General features: G+C 38.1%; 1 protein-coding gene across 1 annotated transcript in view; it reads right to left on the reverse strand.

Annotated features, from left to right (window-relative positions):
• LOC122525179 (netrin-1-like) overlaps positions 1-14831 on the reverse strand; it is a 130656-nt gene that overhangs the window by 79690 nt on the left and 36135 nt on the right. The window lies entirely within an intron of this gene.

Below are 14831 nucleotides of genomic sequence, written 5' to 3' on the forward strand. Positions count from 1 at the left end.
GAAGGATCTTGCCGATGTGTTCTATGGTCGATTAATGTTTCCTTCGAGAGACCACCCTGATCTTAACCTCGTCGTAAGAATATTTCTCATAGAAATTGTCTTTTCTTGAAATCATCGATTATACCATCTCTCTCTCTCTTTCTCCTTCTTTCCCCTTTTTTCCTTTATCTTTACCTTTTACTTTCGTTTTCGTAATAAATCATTTTACGAATATATTTATCAAATTCTCGCGAGAGTAGGTATCGTATATAAGTTTTTTTCTTAAAATTAGTTACTCGTCGCGTCCCACGAGAAGTTGTTTATGAGATTAAATGATATTCTTGATTAACGTTAAGGTTGAAGAATACTCATGGGATATATTCGAAAACTTTTATAATACTTTGTCAAATTCTCTATCATAAATTTGACGTTCTCTCTAATGGCATGGTTTATGAATCAATTTTTATTTTACATTTTATTTTCAACAAAATTCGACGCTTACTTAATTCAAATATTTAACTTGTATATTATAAGGTTAATATATATTTTTGAAAAAAGAAAAAGAAAGTAAAAAGAAAAGCCGATTAATACAATTTTCCAATCGATCAAGTAAAGATTAAAGAAAAAGTTTGTAAAATTTTTGTAAAAACTTACAAGAATTCTACGCTTAACAAATTGTTAAAATCATTGTTCTTTTTTATTTATATACCCGAAATAATCGTACCTACCTACCTATCTAAGAAAGTAAAGAGACGTGAAATGTGAAAAGTATTTGTGGAATTTAAACAGCGACAAATTACATACCCGGTGTCGCTAGTCGTTAAAGTTTATCCACCCTCTTTTTTCGCACCCCCCTTCCTTCTTCTACCTTAGGATGTAACAACGCGCAGTTACGCGTTGATCGTTACTACAAATTCTAACGGAATACACGAGAAAGAGAGAAAAATGAGAAAGAGAGATAGAGAGAGAGAATTTCCATGAGTATAATCGAATCCAAGTAACCTTGAGACACCGCTAATAAATCTCTTCAACTTATCTTCAAGGAGAATACGGAAAAAGCTCGCGAAACGCGTTAGGTATGTTACATGAAGGACTCCCCCTGTCATTCGAAAATGTGAAAATCGTTTTACTCCGAGGATTCTCTTTCTCTCGTTTTCAACCATGCACGAATTTCTCATACATGTGTATAAACTTGCATACATATATATATATGTATATAGTAAGGGGTAGAGGTATAATGGGTGCCACGAAGAGCGCTATAAACGACACGACATAGCCGTCGACGGTTGTTCGCTATTCTCATTACAAATGGTCTCATCCGTAGACACGTGTTTGTTTATGTCGCCATCAGTCGTAGCAGCAGCAGCACCACCACCACCACCATCAGCATCACCACCACCATCACCACCACCACCGTTACCACCACTAACATCCAGTACCAGCATCGGTAACGGCAGCAACATCGTTGCGCTACCAAGCTTGGAGCACTTACCGTAAATGTATTCCCCTGACAGTGGTATTGCTGTTGTTGGCTACGCTATACACGACCCTAGAGAGAGAGAAAGAAAGAGAAAGAGAGAGAGAAAGAGAAATGAAACAACTTTACTATCCAACGTTTCTCCGCCATTGCGAGTAGCACGAACCTCTTTCCTCGTGGTCGTATGTATATTACCCAAGGTGGCTTATTCGTTATACATCACTAAACGAGACTCGAGTAAATTTTCATACCCACTTCCTGCATAATCTTAAGATTTTGAATAATTTTAATCGTCGTTTCGAATATTATTTGACGTTAACGCGTTTAACCTAATATAATCGTATCGTGTTAGTTTCGTTTCGTTTTACGAGATAAAGAAATAAACTGATGAGAGATAAAATCAATGAAAATGAAAGCAACAAAAGATAAGAGACGGTTCGAGACAAAGAGGACGGTAATAAAAAATAACAAGGTCATTGTGGAAAATGTGTCCGATGGAAGGGTGAAATCCGCCTCTCCTCCCTTTTTTTATTCGACCCTTTAAGCCGACGTGCCGTGCGTGTTTCACGGTACGATTCTGGCAAACTGGTCGGTTAAATGGCTCGGAATCTGAAATTGGCTCGTGTTTCTTTTTCTCTTTTTCTTTCATTCATTCTTCTCTCTCTCTCTCTGTCTCTCTCTCTCTCTCCCCCCTTTCTCTTTCTTTCTTTCCGTACCTCTCAAGTTTGAAATCGTTCCGTAATTCAATTCGTAAAAGCAGCCCACGAAACTCTCCAAGATTTCTTTTATTTTCGCGCTTCGAAGGAACACTACTTATGTTAGACGATAAACGAACATACGTTGCCTTGTTAAAAGAACTATCATAAAGATCCCTCGATCGGCATAGAAATAGTTCCTCTTTATTGCGTTCGAGAGGTTGTTCGAATTAATAAAGGATCGATCGAGAGAGGATTTATAAAAGAAATTGATAAAGTGGAAAAGGCTTGAGGATGGGGATAGGGGGGACGAACACGTGTGAGTGAGACAGAAAGAAAGAGAAAACGGAGAGGAGGAAAGGGATGCCTAATTTTTGATTTGTCACAAAACAAATTTTCCTCGAAGACAAATCTCATCGAAGAGATCGAAGCAAATGTTTGCATGAAATACTATGTGAAGACGTCGTTATACTAGCTCGTGTTTTGTGTACACGTCCTCCTATGATTACGCGCACGCGTATTTATACGCTTATGAGTACGTGTGCGTAAGTCATACAAATGTTTAAGTATACGTATAGGATAGGTACGCGTTCCTAGATAAACACGTTGCACTCGAATTATAACGCAGCAAGAAGGAGCGTTGCGTCGATGGTCGAACGCGATTTGTAGAGCTCGAGTACACACCTTCTCTTTCTTTATGTGCTTAGGTTTCGTAAAGATATAGTGAGTGACAGAGAGAAAGAGAGAGAGAGAGAGAACAAGGGAACAAGAGAGAAGGCACGTGTTTGATCATTTCCCAAGAGCTGACAGAGAAAACAAAAGCTATGGACGAAAGGACGCGTGGGCGGCCATTTCGTTCTTCACCACCACCACCATTACACCACCACCATGAACAGCTCTAACGTTTACACGAGAACGAATTCCTCAAGTACCTCTCGTCGATCGTAGTTTTCCAATTTACGACCTGTATCTATTAACTTTCTCCTATATATATTTCCGTTCTATACAAATATGTATATAATGCTTATGTACAAACAATTTAATATTTGTATTACAACGCTTGAGTTTTAGATTTTTATCGGTTTATACAAAATCTGTCGATTTGAGTTTGAACATTTTTGTATTATGTGAATTAAACGAGTTAATACAAATCATTATAAATTTTTGTGAATATAAGCAATGTCATATTTTGTATTACATCATTTCTTGGCAGATTCTAATTACGAGGGTCCAAATTCTATCAATTTAATTTCGATTATTTATAGATAAAAATTTGTATTATGATAATTAATATTTAGATTTTTTACGCTAATATTGTAAACCTATACCTATATATATATATATATCTTCATCCTATATGTCCCATCAAATTAGAGTATAAATTCAAACGATCTGATATTCGTATTAATAATTCATGAGTTTCAGCAATCCTAATCCAAATCTTTCGATTCGATTTAGAAAATTTGTAGATAAAATTTGTATTCACGATTAATATACAAATTTCACGTGAATATTATGAATGTATTATACACAAACACACAAACACACATATATATATCTCAGTGTCTATAAATTCGAGTATCGTCTCGATCTCGGTTGAGAGCCAGCCAAGGCTGTTTACCGTGAAGAGGGTGGGGGGCGGGGGGTTTGAGGGGGAGGGATATAGTATATACGGAAGCTATTCCGGCGAGAGTGGATAAACTGGAAATCGAAACGATCCATCGAGTATCCTTGGCATTCGTCCATTCATCCTCTCTCGGCGAGAGCGAGCCAAGTGCCGTCGAAACGTGCGAGTGGGATTTGCACCGAGTGTACCCACCCCCCTTCCCCACCCCTCCCACCCTCTCGCCATCCTTGGCTTTGGCTGGAGGGGAAGGCGTGGCTCGGCTTCTCTGAACATTTACGAACTTGTCTAGCGAAGGAAAACACGCGACACAACCTATTTAATTAAGCCTAGCTAATTTTCGACTTGTACCTGACACAACGCACGACGTGTGCAGATGCATTACAAACGTGCAACTGTTATACGACCGATCCTTTTTCCACGATGATTTGCGATGTAGTTATACCTACCAAGTTGATGATACCAATGATTGATTGATTTATTAAACGATACAACACGACAACCGGTGTTAGAAGAAAATTTGTCTTATCTCTTATTAGACAATTTATTAGATTGTTAAATAACGCGTGGATTGCACCAGGAAATGCATTTTTTTCTTTTTCTACGTTTTTTTTTTCTTCTTCTAGTGAAAAAATCATCCTCCAATGGTAATCGTTTTCCATAAGGGAGATACATTTTATAAAGCTAATAGAAATAATAAATCGTCTCGAAGAAGTTGAAGAGATAATTGCACGTACTTTACGATTCCCATTTAGCACTCATTAACTTAATGGAATCGGATCCCTTAATAAGAGATGTATAAGATCGTGCCACGCGCATATAATTGCTGGGACAAGTGTATGAGAGAAAGAAAGAGAGAGAGAGAGAGGCTCGAGACTGGAGATTCCACCACCGGTATATCGTATTAAATTGCAGAGTATAAATACGAGAAGGAAACAAAATGAAAAAGTCAAAAGAAACGAAAGATAAGGAAGGAGGGTTGAGAAAAAATAAATCGTTGAAGAAGAAGCGAGACGGCGTGATACTTTTATGAAAAAAAAGTAAGATTCTTCCACCCCCTTCTTCCTCCAAAAAAAGGAAAAAAAAAATTATCGAGAAAAAATAATATCCTTCAAAAATATCAAAACTTTGTAACAACAAACTTCTTAGTTGGAGAGGAAACGTTTTATCTCGTACGATCTAAAAGGCAAGCAAACAAACTCTGTCGCAAAAGTGGGAGAAATAAATCAAAGGGGATTGTTTAAGATTACGTAAGATTAGAAAGAAGTCTCTTATGAATCCCCAAAGAAGAAGAACAACAACAACAAGAATAAGAATAAGAATAAAAAGCAGAAGAGGGATGTCGAAGATAATCATTCGATCTCATCTACGTTTAACGATCGGTTTTGTAAAGACACGTCCGGTAAAAAGATAAATCTAAAGTCAAAATAAGATAGAAACTAAAGGAGCGCGAATGCGAGTGGGTGGAAGGAAGGAAGGAAGGAAGGAAAGAAGGGGTCAATGAAAAACAAAAAAAAAAGAAATAGATAAAAAAGAAGAGGAAAAAAAAAGGAGGGAGGGAGGGAAGATCATCACAAATTGGTTTCATTGTTCGGCTAATGAAAGCAATAACTTGCTGGGCGTGTCGTATCTCTTGCGTGTATCGAATACGTGCGTGCATACGTGCATGCGTGCGTGTGTGCACGCGAGAGAACAAGCAAGCAAGCAAGCAAACTAGCAAGCAAGCAAGCAAGCAACAGAGTAGAAGGGGTTGAATGCGTGTTGCGGTTGACTGCGCACGCGTGCAAGAGAGAGAGAAAGAGAGAGAGAGAGAGAGAGAGGAATCTTGTGGCCGAATAATGTTACGCATCGATCATCCGCGTTTGCCAATTAACGAGGCGAGCCGTTATACCGTCGTTAGGAGGACGTGTCGTATCTGTCCGTTTGCAGGGACACGTTCTTCCAACTCGTTCCGCGTAATTTTAAACATCGCGCGACATATGGTTGCGCGCGAGTTCTAGCTCGTCGTCGTCAATGTGACATTTATGCAAATATCCTCCTCCTCCCCCCCCCGCCCCCACGCACATTGCTCGTCCTTTTCGTGAGCCGATTGAAAATGGACGACGTGTAATCGTTGTGTCTCTTCATCCTTCACCTCGTTCCAAACCCCCTCGACCCCTCCTTCCACTGCCCATTCCACGTTTCTATTTTTTGTTCTTTCTTTCCCATTCGTTATCAACTTTGATCTTTCGCATTTGCATGAAACGGGCCCGAACCGTTCGTGATGATGCATTTTTCGTCGAATACGACTCGTGCGACTTTTCCGTTTTACTTTAGAAATGTATCTCTCTCGCACCGAACACTACACGCCTAAAATATATATGTTAAACATTATTGTGGGGTAAGGCACCGTAAGGAAGAGAACGGTAAAAAAGTAAAAAAAGAAACAAAAGTTCGGTGAAAATTTGTTGTTAGTATTTCGAAGACGATCAAGCGGCGGTCTTCTCTCCCGCGTTATATCGCGGGTGGGCGTATCTTCGTTTATATTCGTGAGCCGGTTCCCCGTTCGACGTTTTATTGCGAGGGTGAGGTAGTATATATATAGTGTAACGCGTTGCACCACGTTCGCGGGGATCTCGCGAGACAGAGAGAGAAAGAATGAGGGAGAGAGAAAGAGAGAGAGAGAGAGAGGTAAAAGTTTGAATCGGACAAAGAGGGTTGAGCATAGTAGGTGCACTTAGCGCCCCGCCGAAATGATTTATTCGACATTTACTTGCAGGCTTTAACTCTCATTAAAATAACCGCTGGTATCTGCTGCTTTCCTTCTCTCTTACCCTTTTTTATATCGTTTTTTTTTTTTCGTTCTTGCAGGGCACGAGAGAGAGAGAGAGAGACAAAGCGACCGAAAATGGACCACTCCGAAAGAAAATATGGCGACGCGTCGCTCGTAAATACATTTTTTGTCCTCTTCTACTTTCTCTTTTTTTTCTCTCTCTCTCTCTCTCTCTGTCTTATTTCATATTATATTATATCAAGGTTTCGGTGAAGTTTCTAATTTTAAGATTCCTCGGGATCTTCGGCTATCATGTTACGTAATTTAGTGTACGTAGTAACGTGATACGAAGGAAACGTTAGGGTAATTACGGAAGGAAACAGTAAAGAAGAGAAATAGGAAAAAAGAAAAAAAAATAACAATAATAATAAAAAAAATCAGTAGCGATTCGCAATATAGGTGGTGCTGATGGTGGTGGTGATGGTGGTGGTGTACTACCTACTACCTACTCTTACGTCGTCGTAGAATATGACGATCCACCGGTGCAACCCTCCGCGATATCGCTTTCACCGTAATTACTTCCCGTCTGCTCGCGTATCCGGCGTTCGCAGGTGCCGATAGAGAGAAAAAGAGAGAGAGAGAGAGGGTGGAAGAAAAAAAGGAGAGAGAGAGAGAGGGAGGGTGCGTGGGCGAGAGGAAGGAGAGTCTACGAAAGGGAAGAGAAAAGGATGTCTGAAAGAACATGTGTATACGTTTGAGTCATCTATGTGTTAGTATGTATATGTCTGTGTGTATGAGAGAGAGAGAGAATGAGTATATTAGACCGCAGGGTCTAATACGTTATACAGCACACGTAAGAGCTTCCACACGCCGTTGGAAGCACCCCTTCTCACCCTTATTCTATGCATCCTAGCTACACACACATTTATCCGTGTAGTAGTTCTGACGTAATCTCTCGTAAGTTCGTATAGGTATATGTAAACCATAAGGAGAATAAGAATAAAAATAAGAAGAAGAAGAAGATGGAAAAGAACGTATACGTACTTCGTAGTAGACTCGTGTCTGTTAAATCCATACTTGTAGTAGTTGAACACTCACACAAGGAGATCACGTGGATCGGTAGTAGACGTACGTTTACGGGTTAACACAGACACTTAGGTGAGGTACATACGCGGGATAATAAATATCCTTCGTCCGAGTCAGCATCGGCTCGCTTGATCTTTCATAGCCGCTCGTAAAGCTCCTCGGGGAGGAGGGCCGTAAAATTTGTCGGGTATTTGAGAGATATCCCGTAGTCCTCTACGAAAACTTATCCTTTGCCAGAAAAGCATTTCCCTGTCTTTCTTTCTCTATCTATCTATCTATCTATCTATCTGTCTGTCTTTCTCTTTTTCACTATCTCTTATCTATTGTTCTATTTTGTTCGTTCGTTCGTTCGTTGATTCCGTTCCGTGGGTCTTTCCGTATGTAGCGCGAAAAATTTTTCGCTATAAACGTGATAAAAAAGGATAAGCAATTTTTCTACGCGGGTATCACGTTTCACGAACGTAGAATATTTTTCTGGAGATGGTAAGAGATCGTAGAAAAATATCGTGAACAGTCGACGAGCACAGACACGGCGCGAGCGAATGGATTGTTCTGATGGAAAAATATTAAATATCATCTTATTACGAACAAATTTATCTATTTTCTAACGAATTTCATTTTCGACGATCGTCCGGGTCTTAAAAGTCTTTGGAAGACGGAAAGAAATTCATTGGTCCGTCGTAAAAAAAAAAGGGTAGAAAGGACAAATTTTATTGGACCGAGAATAACGAAGGATACTTCGCGAAAACGTGATCTTTTTCTTCTTTTGGGAATATTTTTTTTTTTTTATTTTTTTCTTTTTGTTATCCCTTTAGAAAAGATAGGACGGTAGTAGAATCATAACGGTACGGCTATTCCCTCTTGTGGTTTGGAGTACGGTTGGAAAATTAGCGAAGCTGTGGCTAGAGTAAAAGAGAAAAAGAGAAAAAAGAAAGAAAGAAACAAAATAAAACGGGGAAAGAAAGGAGAAGTAAAAAAAAAAAGAAAAAAGAAAAAATAAGGTGGAAGGAGCAAGAGCATGGTGTGGAAAACGTTTCGACGAGAGTGCAGATTTGTCCCCGGGGTCTACTTACAAGGGACCTCCTTCAGTCGGGAAAATCCGGGAAATTTGGACCCTCTCTTCCACGACTTCGCGTTTCTTTTCTACCCTTTTTTTTCTTTTCCCAAGCCTCGTCGAGGGTCTCCCTCGATGATAGTAGTCGCCGGCCTCGAAAAACCGAGAGATAGTAGTGTATAAGGACGAGGACGATCGAGTTGAGCGAGGCGCGGCCGATTACGTGACCAGAGTATCGTTGTGTTACTTACTTTCGTCGCACGATAGCTGAGATATCAAGTCAAACGTTTCCTTTTTATTCGTGAAACGCTTTCGTAATCTTTTAAAAAAAGAAAAAAAAAGAAAAAGAAGTAAAAAAAACTTTCTTTTACAATCTCCGATTTGTTAATACCAAATTTTATTATTACTCATTTCACGATCTTAAAAATTAACGCAAAACATATCGTAACCGATCGAATGATTATTATTGATTGTACAATTATTTTTTCGGTAAAATTTCTTATAGATAGTTTCAATGTTATTTTGCGTGTAAACAATTGTTATCAAATATAAATGATATATTATTTTTCTATATAGATACATGCAAGCGCGTTTCCGTACGTTTAATGTTAAATTGTAAAACGTTCTTTCAATTTTCTATATCTTAAATATGTATAATATCAATATGTATGTGAAAAAAAGAAAAGATCGATCGCGTAAGAAAGGGGAATATAATAAATATATTATAGTTAGTTCGAAAGCTCGGAAAGCTCTCTAGTTGCTTATCTAGACGGATAATCGTTTCCAACGTCCGGTAGCAGCGACAAATCTGTCGCCGAGTCAATATTCTCTCACTCTCTATCTCTCTTTCTCTCATTTCGAAACCGATTATTATCTCGTTCTGTTAACTCTCGTAGCGCATAATCGTCCGGAATAAATCAATCCTCGCGTATACGAGAGAAAGAGAGAGAGAGAGAGATGGTGTCGTCTGGTCTGTGTCTAGTCGAAAGGGCCCTTCGTTACTACCTGCTTCCTTTCCCATCTTATTTTCTTCTGTTTTATATTATTTCACGCTTATCCATCATTTTTCTTTTCTTTATCATCATTTTAAAAATCTCGGAACGAAAAGTATCGAATATTTACGAGTTTGTTTCCCCCCCCTCCCTCCCCACGTTTTAACGAATTGTTTTAGAAAATTTCATGGGAATTCGAATGCGAACTGTTCGCCGCGTATAACTGTAAAGTTCTTTAAAGAAGAAATTCCGTTGCGATTCACGAATGCAGTTTCGCGTAAAACGTGTTAGATCACTCGACGATTTGCGAAGTAAACTCGACCGGACGGACCGTGAATGTATATCTATACAATACACGTATATTACACGGAGAGAAGAAAAAGGAGATAGCGTAGGAACGACATAAACTCTTGGTCGTCGTCGTCGTCGTGGTAGTCGTCGTCGTCGTCGTCGTCGTCGTTTGCTTTAGCGTGCAAATTTACAGAGCAAACGCGATACGCAACGCGGCTTCTGGACTCGTGCTGATCGGCCGTATCTCGTGGCCGCATTTCGTGCTTTCGCATTAATTTTCTCACTCGCCGCGTATTCCCCATTTGTCCCATCAATCATTCTCTTTCTTTCTTTCTCTCTCTCTGTCTCTCTCTTTGATTCGTCACAGAAGTTACGTAAGCGGAGAAAATTTGGTCGCAACAGCAGCAGCAGCAAGCCAACAACTGCGTGAGAGTGAATTGTTAAAGGAAAAGAAAAAAAAAGATAATTGAAGGCTTGATCGCGTAAATCATGGTTATCGGTTTGTTAGGTGATTGGATCGTTTAAGAACGTTAGAAAGGAATTGTTACGAGTACGATCGGTAAGAAGAGAAGTCAAAAGGAGAATGAGAAGATGAAGTAAGAGAAGGGATGGGATATGAAGTGTACTTAAGTTGGCCAAGTTTACACAGTAAATATATCAATGAATTTACGATCCAGCTTGATCCCTAATGGCCTCACAAACAGATCCTCGCGTCGGGGAATGCGTAAGCCTTCGTTGCTTTCCCTCTCGATGCACATTAAGATCCAGCACGAAGAGGATGAGGAGGCTACCCGAATTGCTGGGAACGCGGCAACGGGTACACGAGCACGGGAAAGATAAACTCGTTGCAAAAGCGAGAAGGCTCTCGTTAACCTCTTGAATCGCTAAAACGTTACTCTCCCTGTCGTCAGCCCAAAGAGGAGGATATTGTCGAGAGACCAGACAAGATCAGACCAGATCAGAAAAGATATTACGTATATATACACTAACGCTCAAAAGTTTCTAATTTGTTCGAACTTTGATTTCCGTCGAAAACTAATCTGATTGCTTAGAATACGTTAGATTGTTATTAAAAAGTAAAGGCACTTTTTTTTCTATACTATAATGCAAATGTTTTTTTTATAATAATAATTAATATAAACGTAGAGTTAATCAGTTCTTTTTTTGTCGAATAAGTTAATCTAATAGTTTGAAGGTATTTTAATTTTTATTCTTTATAATATACATATATATATATATATACTGTTTCGTTAAATTTACGTAAAGATATTTCAAACTTTTGACCGGTTGTGTATAAAAACTTTTCTGTAATTTTGATCAGGAAAAGAAGATCGGTAATCGTAATAGTAGGTTCGGTTTAAAGTGATTTGATTCGAATTTTTATTGAGAAAAGTTGGAAAGAATATCTTTCTTTTTCTCGCTGGAGGCTATACACACACACACATACACACACACACATTTATTTTCGAAAGCTTTATGTATTTTCGTAAGATTCGCCGCAAGCTAAAGGGAAATCGTTTCTCCGGTGGAGAAACGTGGAAAATGAAACGAAGAGCCCTGAGAAGGAGGGGGGAGGGGTAAAGGGAAAGGTATAAAAGACACGCGAACGCAAAGCTCCGAGCAACGATGACGACGACTACGACGGGCATTAGCTTTTAGCGTTGGCGTACGTTGGGTTGTACTGGAAAAAGTGTGTGTGTTTGTGTGTGTGTGTGTGTACGCGAGATGGGGTGGGAAAAAAAAGGGAAAAAAGGGTTTGGGCGAATAAAGTCCGAGAGAGAGAGAGAGAGAGAGAAAAGCGTAGAATCATTTGAAAATTGTCCTCGCCGTGCCATTAGTCGTCCGATGTCCTGAATTTTTTACCGGAGACCGGAGTTTTCGGCCCGTGCGGCAATTTAATTCGACCGAGAGTGAGATGGTAGCAGGATAAAAAGCATACTCTCATCTCTCTTTCTCTATCTCTCTTTCTCTTTACTTTCCAAGCTGCTCTTATGCTCGTTCCCATCTAACAATCAGGGATAGAAGAGAGAGAGAAAGGAGAACATCTCTCGAGTTCGTTCTTACGCTTTCTTCTTTATTTTTCTCCCTTTTTCTATTTTTCTTTTTTATTCTTTTAACGTTGAAAATAAGTCCTTAACTCGGCTTTCAAAATTATTATTATTATCATCATTATCATCATCATTACCGTTATTATTATTATTGTGCAATAAATTAAGTCAGTTTAACCGATAAAGATAATAATCGAAAAAAAGAAAATCTGGAAAATGTATTTCTTATCTGTAACTCATAAACAGAGAGAGAGAGAGAGAAAGAGGGGAGAAAGTTAGAGTGTAAATCAATTCGTGGGAGAAAGAGAGAAAGTAATTAAAATGGAAAACACTTGAAAAAAAGAAAAACAAAAAGAAGAAGCGGAGTAGAGTAGTCTAATCGCCGTCGTAAATTTCTACTCTACTCGATAGGTGGACCCTTTTTTTCCTCTATATCTATGGATTGAGAAATTTCGCCTTAACCCTATATAAGGGTCGTCACTTTATCGCTCCTAAGAGCCACGTCCTTTTTGACTTCTTCTTTTTTCCCTTTTTTATTTTCTTCTTTTTATTTTTCATAACGCCTCTCCGCATAACTTGTTGGGATTACGATGCTCGAGATAGGGCCAGGGTGACGGATGAGGAGTCGCTTCTCAATAGCCTTTCTTTCCTTGAGATATATATCGGTGCCGAAACGCCAAAGTGAGCCGAAAAACTTCCAATCGATTGTCTCTATCTCTTTACCTTCTTCTCCCTCATCTCGACTCTTTCTTTATGATTCCTGCTATCGATATTATAATAAGGAATAATACATATTTTACCAAAACGATTTACCTAACGCATTTGCATCGGTACATTTCGAACCGAATAATACCTGAAAAATAGTTTTTCACGCTTTTTATTTAAATATATACTAAATATTAATGTAGGATTCGTGAAAAAATTAGGTCGTTGGACTGGCTGGACTCGAACCCGGATCTTCCGCTTTCCGAGCGACTGCTCTTTAACCATTGAGCTATCCAAGGCCCACCGTCCAATCTCTTCACGAATGCTTATTTAAGTGTTTGGCTTGGAGGCGCTCGCATCCTACATTAATTAGTGTATTAATATTAAGTAGTATTAAATATATTAAATATATATATACAAGAATGTGTGTGAATTTCGAAGAAAAATGTGGGAATTGTAGTAAATTACTTTATCATTGCATTATAATGTATTATACTTTTGAATATCCAATTATCAGAAAATGTTCAACCTAACGTGATAGCTATTATGTTTATTTCTAAAATATATATAAATCACAATTACGTATTTTTGTTCCCATAATAAAAGAAAAAACCACGCATTACGAATCGTATAAGTCACTCGTTCTCTTTTATCCTAATCGAACTACGAAAATCAAATCGAAGTCCTTCAATCGATACCTCTCTCCCGATTCTTCCCTTACAATTTTCCTACCATCGATATTTATCATAATAAAAGATACATCATATTTTAAATAATCGAATAGAACAAACAATTCAACGTAAAGATTTGAACAGTATTATCCAATAAAGGACCCTAAATCCGAACCCCAAAATCTTTCTAATACTCGTATATAATAATTTTTGACGTTCAATAAAAGGTTGTAGGATTCGACGTGACGTTAGAGCCAGGGAAAAGCCAGCAGTATTACCTGCCATCCATCTGCAACTTTTCTATCTCTCTCTCTCTCTCTCTCTCTCTCTTTCTCTCTTATTCTTTCTTTCTTTTTCTCTCTTACTCTCGTTCCCTTTCGCCCTTACTGAACTGCGAATCGACCCATTGTTGTCCAACGAATAACAGGCTTAATCTCCCCACAATTTCCCCGATCGGTCCTCCTCTTTCTCTCGTACGTGTATACACGTATGTACAAAGATGGGGGAGATGGATAGAGATAGACGGATAGATAGACAGATGAGAGAGAGAGAGAGAGAGAGAGAGAGAGATAGACATCGATAACGTGGGGTGTACGGTATATATAAAATAATATACGCGGGCACACAGGGTGAAGCGATGCTCAAATTACGAGAGCGGCCGTCTAGAAAATTGCAGCTTATTTTCGCCCGATCATCATCCATTGAGAGAGAGAAAAAGAGAGAAAGAGAGAGAGAGAGTGTTCTCCTTCATTCGATTCGACGTACGCCTTTCGATACGGCTGCTGCAGCCCTGACGAATCGTTAAATTCGGCCCGATTTTCTTGCTACGACAACACGATTTCTTCAAACGTGTTTAATGATCGTCTTATATTAGAAATTATTGTTAACTATAAATATTATCGAACGTCTTGAAAATGAAGGTTAACGAGTAATCGTAAATATGATAGGTCGCGGTTTATAATTAGAATCAAAATTTATTGATATTTATTGGGTTAAGTAATTTGTTCTTTTAATAACATTTAATATGTAATAAGAGAGGAAGATATATAAAGATGCAATGATTTATTTATTAAATAGATTATTGTTACGCGTTAATAATATTCGTTATTTATAATATTTAATTATCGGTTGTTTTGACAAATTTTTTAATTAACATAGGTTTTGATTTTTATTTTTAAAGAATAAAAACTTGTTATTTTTCAACCCACCTTGGTATACATATATAAAACAAATTTGTTCATATAGAATTAATATAATATAATATTTAATTAATTGTATATTTAATATATATATTATTTGTTCTTATATTAAATATTCCTATGTAGTACTAACCGACTGGATATTATGGAAGAGATGAAAAAAAAAAGAAAAAAACAGAAAAAAAATAAAAGCAAAAAAATATCTACTTATCTATAACCGAGATAAGTCGAAGATAAGATATAAATCTTTAAGGAAAG

Source organism: Polistes fuscatus, unplaced genomic scaffold (genome assembly GCF_010416935.1).
Source record: "Polistes fuscatus isolate 324 unplaced genomic scaffold, CU_Pfus_HIC Scaffold8, whole genome shotgun sequence".
NCBI classification, from domain to species: Eukaryota; Metazoa; Arthropoda; class Insecta; order Hymenoptera; family Vespidae; genus Polistes; species Polistes fuscatus.